General features: G+C 42.6%; 1 long non-coding RNA gene across 1 annotated transcript; it reads left to right on the plus strand.

Moving 5' to 3' along the window:
- The first annotated feature begins 6,984 nt into the window (after nt 1-6,984).
- LOC126259701 (uncharacterized) lies at nt 6,985-9,357 on the plus strand. The gene is made up of 3 exons (XR_007546552.1): nt 6,985-7,351; nt 7,476-7,613; nt 7,720-9,357. It is a non-coding gene; the product is annotated as an uncharacterized LOC126259701 (long non-coding RNA).
- The last annotated feature ends 641 nt before the right edge of the window (nt 9,358-9,998 follow it).

Raw genomic sequence — 9,998 nt, forward strand, 5'->3', positions numbered from 1 at the left:
CTTATTGCTTGAATATGAGTGCAACAGAAGCCATATTATATTAAAATGAGGAGCAGAGAATTAAAAAGACCACTTTATTCACCAATGGGAGATGTAAGTGAGCTGCTTACCTATGCAGAGAAGGTAAGAAATTTGCACAATAGCTTACATGATGACGCTAAGTAGCGCCTCTCTTATTGTAGCTTGCTTTATTTCCTTTTTCCTCACGATTTCGCTTGTAGTAAATTTATTAATCGAAAGCACTCTAAAATCATACCAAACTTTTACTCGATAGTGCAGTGTAAATTATTATGAAAATTTAAATCATGTGAGTCGTAATATTTTTCAACAAATTAACAAGTATTTATCGAAACGTGATTTCATAGGAAATTGCGGGTTTCAGGTGCAAGACGTATTTACATAAAAATATTTCTACTGATTTTATTAATTTTTTGGTAACTGCTAGTACAATCAAAATGGCTAACCAAAAATTACCCATTGTTGATCGTAATTCAGAAGGTGACATACAGCTAGCAGGAAGCCGACAAATATCAGAGATAGGTGTCACAGGTGTAACAAATGGCAGCATGATGATTATCCATAAGACTGTTTAACGCATCTCCCGAAGCGATAAATCGATGCTGAACGAAACAGAAGAACGTGAAACAGTAATGTATTTTAGAATGAGATTTTCACTCTGCAGCGGAGTGTGCGCTGATATGAAACTTCTTGACATATTTAGAGCACTTGCCCGCAAAAGGCAAAGGTCCCGAGTCCCAGTCTCAGTCCCGCACACAGTTTTAATCTGCCAGGAAGTTTCAGCAATGTGTTTTGACAACATAGGACAGACTCCGATTATCAGTAATCCGAATATTAATATGCAAAGTACAACTGATAGCAATGATAATAGTACCACCAATGCGCTGTTACAGCAATTACTGACAACTGTGAACACTAAATCCCATGATATGAACACGAAATTCAATACAGTTGCACAACAGCTTAGTAGCTTGAACACAAAATTTAACGGTTTTTCACATTTCAAAACAGCACAAAAACAGGTTTCGGAAGATTTCCAAAATAGTGTCACACACAGATTCAATGATCTGACAGAAACTCTACACACAGAGATATCTGACAATTTAAAAGAAATGACGAAACAATAAAAGCAGCAGGTTATTTCTTAGGTTAAAGGAAGTCTTGATGTTTTGAATGAAAAGGTAGGTTCAATTAGTGACAATGAAAAACATTTAGAAGGTGAATTAAAGAAAATCATGGACACAAATAACAGTATAAGAGCAAATCAAAAAGAAATATGTAATACTATAAAGAAAGTGACCACTACTGTCAACAAGCTACACAAGGACTATGATGGTTTACCACTGCCAGTAGAAGAGTTAACATTAATAGTAGAAAGCTTGGAATTAGAATCTGAATGTGCCAAAAGAGAAACAACTCAGATAAGCAAAAATTATAACATAATCAAAAGAACAGAAGCAGATACGCTAGATCAAAGTCGTACATTAGTGCAGAAGGTAATATCTGAATGTAAAGTATATGTAGATGTTTTAAAAGAGGCCATGAAGAAAAGGGAAACCGTATCATCAATTTAAGTGGGTCAGGTTGCTAATATTCAACTACCTGTGCCTAGCTATCCACATCTGGTCACAAGCCCGATAGCGAGCACAAGTGAAGATTGCAAAATCCATAATTTACCTACAGCAGTACCTACAACACATGCGCAATTACCACACAGTGCTCTGCATGCTAGTAACAACACACCGATGTCAGATAATGCCACATGTGTAAAATCCATCTTCGCTGATGAAGTACTGCTTAGACATAGGCAGGTTTCCCATGTATTCAACAGATGGAAAGCAAATGAACCAGGTAGTTTTTATTAGTGCGTTCCACAATGTACTTCCGCATAACTGGACAGAGGCTCAGAAGATAAGATTTGTTTTGGTTACACCCAAGGTGACGTTCTTTTGTGGGACACTGAAATGGCAGAACATGGTCACAGCTACGCGCAAGGTAAGTCTTTCTTAGACAAGTACTGGTCGGAAGCCATTCAATAGAGATTAAGACGTGAAGTCTTTAAACCTGCCCCATTTAATAGCAAGCATGGAAGCTTGTGGGGTTATTTCGAAAAATATTTAAATAAAACCAAATTTTTGACCAATCCCAAATCACAGACTGATGTATTGGAGATATTAAGGAGCCGACTTCCGCCACAAATAAGGGAAAAACCACACCAGAACACGACACTGAGTACTTTTTGTCAGTTTTGGATTGCATTGGCCTGATTTATGAAGAGGCACCATGGCAACATAAAACATCAGATAAATGAACACCTCAATCCATCTTTGGAAACCAACAAGTAAATAATAATGTTACTATACAACAGGCATGCAACCATATCTGACACAATACATACAAAAAGGGAATAGATATGGTAATGGGAATCGGAAAAACCAGAATTAAGTGAGGTTATCAGAACAACAAGAACAATTACAACGGACAAGCAAACTGCAGTCCGCCAGTGCAAGGCTATCCACCGTCCATAAGTGATAATGGCCACCCGATACAGTGGCAAGCGGTCGGCAACAATCAAGAGAGGCAGTACGAGAAGAAATCAATCGAATGATTAACTGGGTGATCATTTAACCTTCCTTTTCATCTTTTTCTAGCCCCATATCGCCTGTAAGTACACCAGATGGATCGGTAAGATTGGTTCTGGATGCTTGAGATATTAATAAGATCCTAGTACCAGTTTGAATCAGGCTTGACAACCTGGAAAAACAACTGTGGAAGTTCCATAATACCCGGTGTTTTACCATACTGGACCTCCGAAATCTACTGGCAAATAAAACTCCATCCAGAAAGTAGAAAGTGCACAGTTTTTGTATGTGGTGGTAGAAGCTTTTAATTCTGCATCCTGCCATTTGGCCTGAATATAAGTGAAGGTGTATTCATCGCAGTATTAGATAAAGTACTAGGACCAGAGCTTCTTAGCAAGGTTATGGTCTATGTTGATGACTTGTTAATCACCACGCCCACTTGGTCAGAACACATTCAGCTGATTGAGCAAAATTTTACAACGTTTTTCAGACTACAGGATAACAGCTAACATAAAAAAAGGTCTGACATTGCTAGGGAGAAGCTAAAATTTCTTGGTCCCATTATCTCCAAACAAGGTATCCTCCCTGATCCTAAGAAACTCGATGCCACATGCAGTTGTCCTGCACCTAGGAACAAGAAACAATGTAAAGCTTGAAACTTCCTGGCAGATTAAAACTGTGTGCCGGACCGAGACTCGAACTCAGGACGTTTGCGTTTCGCGGGCAAGTGCTCTACCGACTGAGCTACCCAAGCACGACTCACGCCCCGTCCTCACAGCTTTACTTCTGCCAGTACCTCGTCTCGTACCTTCCGAGTTCGAGTCTCGGTCCGGCACACAGTTTTAATCTGCCAGGAAGTTTCATATCAGCGCACACTCCGCTGTAGAGTGAAAATTTCATTCTAGAAACATCCCCCAGGCTGTGGCTAAGCCATGTCTCCGCAATATCCTTTCTTTCTGGAGTGCTAGTTCTGCACGGTTCGCAGGAGAGCTTCTGTAAAGTTTGGAAGGTAGGAGACGAGGTACTGGCAGAAGTAAAGCTGTGAGGACGGGGCGTGAGTCGTGCTTGGGTAGCTCAGTCGGTAGAGCACTTGCCCGCGAAAGGCAAAGGTCCCGAGTTCGAGTCTCGGTCCGGCACACAGTTTTAATCTGCCAGGAAGTTTCATATCAGCGCACACTCTGCTGTGGAGTGAAAATTTCATTCTAGAATGTAAAGCTTATTTAGGATTAGCGTCATTCTTTTATAAGTTCATACCCAAACAACTGATGAACAGTGACGCCCTGCCTAATTTATTACACAAAAGCAAACCATGGCAGTGGGATGACAAGTGCCAAGAGGATTTAAATAATATTAAAGTGGCATTAGTGAATGCAAATACGCTTAGTCACCTCATATGGAGAAGGACTTCTGTCTGTGCACAGATGCCTCCTCGCAGGGTCTGGGGGCATGTCTTTCCAGATGAGAGAGGAAGATGTAAGATGTTGCCAAAGGTAAATAGTTTTGCTGGCCACACATTAACTGAAGCAGAAAGATCATACTCTGGATGGAAATTAGAAAGTATGGCAGTAGCCTGGGCATTCAAAAAATTTGAGTACTTCTTATGGGGTAAGAGTACAAAAGTGTATTGTGATCACCAGTACCTTTCGTTTTTCTTGACATGCAGATTACTGCACAGGAGACTGGCAATGTGGTGTCTATATCTGCAAGAATTCATCTTCGAAATTAATTATGTCAAGGGCAGTCAGAACATCTTTGCCGATGCTCTATCAAGGTTACCCCAAGGTCTAGATGAATTTAGTGAATTTTTGGAACAGGATTCTGAGATAAGAACTTTTCTTATGCAAAGTAAAATACTGCAATCTGATTTCAGTAAGATTTGTAAACAAAAAGAAACATGCAACAACAAGATGTAAAGAAAAACTAACACACGAAGGCAACAAACAGGTAAAAATATGTGAATCTTCAGGTTCTGGCGGCGTAAAGACTGTTCCATTAAGTTTCGGGTGTGGAGTCGCAAGAAATCTCCTTCTTCTTCTAATATTTCGGTTTTATAACCTTCAGCCATCTCCAGAGTGAGCCGCAAGACTGCCGCTCCAGTTTTTTTTTTCCTTTATTGTGATTTTGATCACCTTATACAAAGGCGGGCTGTCAGCAGCATAGTACGCCGCTCTTCAGCCTTGAGGTTTACAATAAGTATTACATATAGGTGGCTCAGAGAATACAATCAAAACGGCGGGCAAAAAATGTAGACACTAAAAAATAAAAAACATGGAGCCGTTCACGCTGGACGAGAAATATCACTAACACTAGTTGACACGGCGCACATAACATGGATGACGGCGACGGCACACATGAACAGTGGTGGCGTGACGGCGAAAGAACACTAAACACATACGAAGGCACACACACACGAGACACTGATGGCGATGATTTCCGGCGGGCGAATATTCACTGAGCGTGTGCGAGTCCGGAGACCTGCCAAGACAGGAGGAGGTGGAAGGGGAGTGGGAGAGGGGAGAGCAGAGATGCCATGGGCAGGGGAGATAGGGGGAGGGAGGAAGGGGGAGGGGAAGCCTGGGGGTAGTGGGGCGGAGGAAGGGGGATTGGGGAAAAGGAAAGAGAAGGGAGGGAGGGTGCCTAAAGGAAAGGACACAGGAAGTGGGGCAGGGAGGATCAAAGTTGATAGGAGGGGTAGATGGAGGGGAGGAGGACATCATCAGGGAGGGGGAGCTGGCGGAAGCCACCTTGGGAGAGGGTAAGGAGGGTGGAGAGATGGAGACCGGGTGGGACGTGGGAATGCAGGCGCGGCAGCAGGTGGGGGTGGGAGAGGACGGGTGAGACAAGCTGGTGAGGAGGATCGTGTTTGCGGGAGGTGTACAGGATCCGTATCCTTTCAAGGAAAAGGAGGAGGTGTGGGAAGGGGATGAGATTGTACAGGATCTGCGTGGGGGAGGGGAGACGGATGCGATAGGCGAGGCGGAGAGCATGGCATTCAAGGATTTGGAGGGATTTATAAAAGGTAGGGGGGGCGGAGATCCAGGCTGGATGGGCCTATCAAAGGATAGGGCGGATGAGGGATTTATAGGTGTGGAGGATGGTGGAGGGGTCCAGACCCCATGTACGGCCAGAAAGGAGCTTGAGGAGACGGAGTCGGGAGCGTGCCTTGGCTTGGATTGTCCGGAGATGGGGAGTCCAGGAGAGGCGACGGTCGAGGGTGACGCCAAGGTACTTAAGGGTGGGAGTGAGGGCGATAGGACGGCCATAGATGGTGAGATAGAAATCAAGGAGGCGGAAGGAAGGGGTGGTTTTGCCTACAATGGTCGCCTGGGTTTTGGAGGGATTGACCTTGAGCAACCACTGGTTGCACCAAGCAGTGAACCGATCAAGATGGGATTGGAGAAGGTGTTGGGAGCGCTGCAGGGTGGGGGCAATGGCAAGGAAGGCGGTGTCATCGGCAAACTGGAGAAGGTGGCGGGGGTGACGGCGGCGGCATGTCCGCCGTATACGAAAGGTACAGAAGGGGGGAGAGGACGGAGCCTGGGGCACACCAGCGGAGGGGAAAAAGGTGTAGGAATCTGTGTTATGGATGGTGACGTAGGAAGGTCGGTGGGAGAGAAAGGAGCCGATCAGACGGACATAGTTAATGGGAAGGGCGAAGGTTTGGAGCTTGAAGAGGAGACCGGACTGCCATACGTGGTCATAAGCACGTTCAAGGTCCAGGGAGAGGAACATTACGGAGCGACGGGAATTAAGCTGGTCGGAAACGAGATGAGTGAGGTGAAGGAGAAGGTCGTCGGAAGAGAAGGACGGCCGAAAGCCACACTGGGTAACGGGAAGGAGGTGATGCTGGCGGAGATGCTGGGGGATGCGTCGGGTGAGGATAGATTCCAGGACCTTGCTGAAGACAGAGGTAAGGCTAATGGGACGGTAGGAGGAGACGGCGGACGGCGGTTTGCCAGGTTTAAGGAACATCAGGATACGGGAGGTTTTCCACAGGTCAGGGTAGTAACCTGTGGACAGGACTACATTCTAGAGCCTGGCCAGAGTGGAGAGGAAAGAGACAGGAGCTTCACGAGCCGCTCCAGTGCTCGCTTCGTCGCTTTATACTGTTGTACCGCGCGACCGCGCATGCGGCCACAGATGCAAATGCGCCAGAGACGTTGGTCGGCGGCAGAACAGGCGTCTAAAGCTAGCGAAATGAGGGATGCTCAACTACCGGACTTACCGATAGATGGCTCTACCAGCTGATTACTGTCGTCTGTATTGACCGCCATATTCGAATTTGGCAAGAAGTTTCTCTCGGTCTGTACGGTGTATAAGGAATTAAGTATTATCGAAATGGTGATTTCTTGTTCCGCTTTCAACTGTACGAAGCGATGGAGTAAGGAAAGTGACTTACCATTTCACAGGTAATAGGACTACCGATACAATACGATAAAAATACAGACTTAGTGCGTTTGCTAATGCGATGTTTTTGAACAGGTTTCTCCTAAAGCACCCAGAGCTGCTAAAGAAGTGTATTACTTCCGTGAAGCGGAAAGGTTTTAATCCTACGTCTTGCAGTTCTCTTTGCGGAAACCATTTGCGACAAGATGATTACGTAGTGAGCCCTAGAACGTGGAAGAAACGTCTCAAACCCGAAGCAGTGCCATCAGTTTTTGACTTTCCGACTCATTTGATGCCACCAAATAAACAGCGACGATGACATGTTGTTAGGATTTTGAGTGACAACGAATGCTTCTCCATTTGAGGTAGCTAATTAATTTCCTTGCTATGTGTGTGCTTTTTACTTTTGTGAATTTATTTCGTACGAACACAAATGAGCTACATAGGTCTAAGCAATGTTGTAATACAGGTCCATATTTTTGTTTTTAGCGTTCTGTCATAGAATCTGTGCTCGATTTGCCAGCTGCAGAACCTACTGATTGCGTGGAGAATGTTGTCAATGAGAATTCTTCCGTGGAAAGCATGTCCCAATTATCCAATGCAGAAGCTGCGAATTGTGTCAAAAACGTTAGTATAAGGATGTTTTCACACGCCCGAAGTTTTCTTATAATATTTTTTCATCAAGCCTTGAGATATTTCAATCATATATAACGAAATTATTTCTTTGTTTCAGAGTGCAGTTGGTTCTTCAGTAATTGATTGTGGTATACAGTCGAAAGTAGAAATGGAAGACAAGGCGACCGAAACTTGCAATTTTTTCTCAGACATTGTGCACGAATTAAAACGTAAACTGAAGTGCGTCTGTGAAAAACTTCGAAGAAGAGAGAAGAAAGTATGTTCCATGGATGACATCATAAGTTCATTGAAGGAGAATGGGCATCTTCCTAAGAAGTTACATAATTTCCTCAATCATCAGAAAGGAACACAAGTGGAATTAGTGTGCAATTTAGTGAACAACTCTCTCTCGTCAAAGGGTAATAGATACACAACAAATGTGAAAATGTTTGTGATGACTGTGTACTTTTATTCACCAGCAGCATGTGATTACCTGCAAAAATTAATGCCTCTGCCCCATAAATCATTGATTTCCAAATGGATGGCAAGTGTAGACTGTGAACCTGGCTTCTTAAAAGATTTTTTTAAGTACATTGATTTGAACCTAATTGTAAGGGACCAGTTCAGCGATTCATGTTTAATTGTAGACAGTATGGCAATTAGGAAGCAAGTAGTTTGGGACCGAGGAACTAAGCAATACACAGTTTTTTTTTAGACTTTGGTGGGGAAGTTTCTCAGTCAAAAGAAGTAATAGAGGCATCTAAGGCTCTGACTTTCATGCTTGGCTCTATTAAAGGCAAATTTAAATGCCCGATTGCATATTTCTTTATCAACGGTGTACAGGCAAATAATCAGGCCACACTGATAAAATCTGCTTTGAGAGGCTGCATAGTTCTGGCATTAGGGTTTGGTGTGTTACATGTGATGGCTGCAAGGTAAATATAAGCACTTGGCTGTACTTTAAATTTTTCCAAGGGTGATTTTAAAAGCCACTTTCCTCATCCTGTGGAAAAATACAATGTTTATTGTATCTTTGACATGTGTCATATGATTAAGTTAGCCATAAATGCTGTAGCAGAAGTATCTATCGAGTCTCCAACTGGCATTATTAGATGGCATTTCATTGAGCAATTGAAGAAGGTACAACAAGAAGAAGGTATGACATTTGCCAACAAACTATCAGAGCAACATATAAGTTATGTAAATAGAAAAATGAATGTTTCATTAGCTACACAGACTTTGAATTCTAGTGTGGCAGATAGTATAGAGTTTTTGAGGAGGGTTGGTGAACCAAATTTTAAAGGAAGTGAAGCAACAGTAGAATTTTTGTATTATATTGATAGGATTTTTGATATTCTGAACTCCAGAAATCCATTAGGTAAAGGGTATAAGAGCCCCCTGAGACTTGACAACAAATCTTATTGGCTTGGTATTTACAGACACTAAAAATTATATCAAAAGCTTAAAAATTATTGGTGTTCCGTTGCTGCTCCATGCAAGAAGTACTTTTGCTTTTGGGATAATTTTCGATATGCAATCAGTCAGGCACATAGCTCTGTCAAGTATGCTTCGTGTCGAATCTCCTCTGAAGTATTTGCTGACATATAAACTGTCACAAGATCACATAGGGCTTTTTTTTTCCTGCTTTCGGCCCAGAGGTGGTTGGAACAACAATCCAAATGCATACCAGTTCAAATGTGCCATGAGAAAGTTTCTCTTGGGTAACAGTGTCACCGTAATGAATGAGAATTGATCAAATTTTAATGTGTGTTGTGTGCCACCTGTTTATGATTTTCATGCAAGAAAGCATGTAGTAGAAATTGATGAAAGAGTTGCAGAAAATGAAATAAAGAAGTGGTGTGCACTTCTTGATGATAAGATTAAGTTCTCATTTTACAAGCAAAACATAGTCTATTATATTGCAGGATATGTGTCATTGCGCTTGTCAAGGCAGATCACATGCAAAGACTGTCTTCACATACTGAAGCCACCAGTAGTTAAATCTGCATTAGAATGTGATGCTCTCTATGCTTTTCCCAATATGGCCAGTAAAAATGCATTTGTAAATTTTGTTAACCGGGGAGAACTGGTTAAAACAAATGGCTGTGTATACTCTGTTGTAGAATACTCAGATAAACTGTTTCAGATGTTTGTGATTGCTGGGGATATGCGACGGAAATACATACAGGCCAAGATTTTGCATTCTGTTAAAAATAATTTTGTAGATTACCCATTTCCTGCTCTTGGTCATGATTACCGTTATGAAATTGGGATTGAGGACTTACATCAGACTCAACTTGTTTGTAAGATTGCATCCCTGTACTCCTGCATACGCTTAAAAACATATGGGAAAAAATGTCGGCTGAGAAAATTTTAAACAACAAATCAAGTATAAGG

This window comes from Schistocerca nitens, chromosome 5 (genome assembly GCF_023898315.1).
Source record: "Schistocerca nitens isolate TAMUIC-IGC-003100 chromosome 5, iqSchNite1.1, whole genome shotgun sequence".
Classification (NCBI taxonomy): domain Eukaryota; kingdom Metazoa; phylum Arthropoda; class Insecta; order Orthoptera; family Acrididae; genus Schistocerca; species Schistocerca nitens.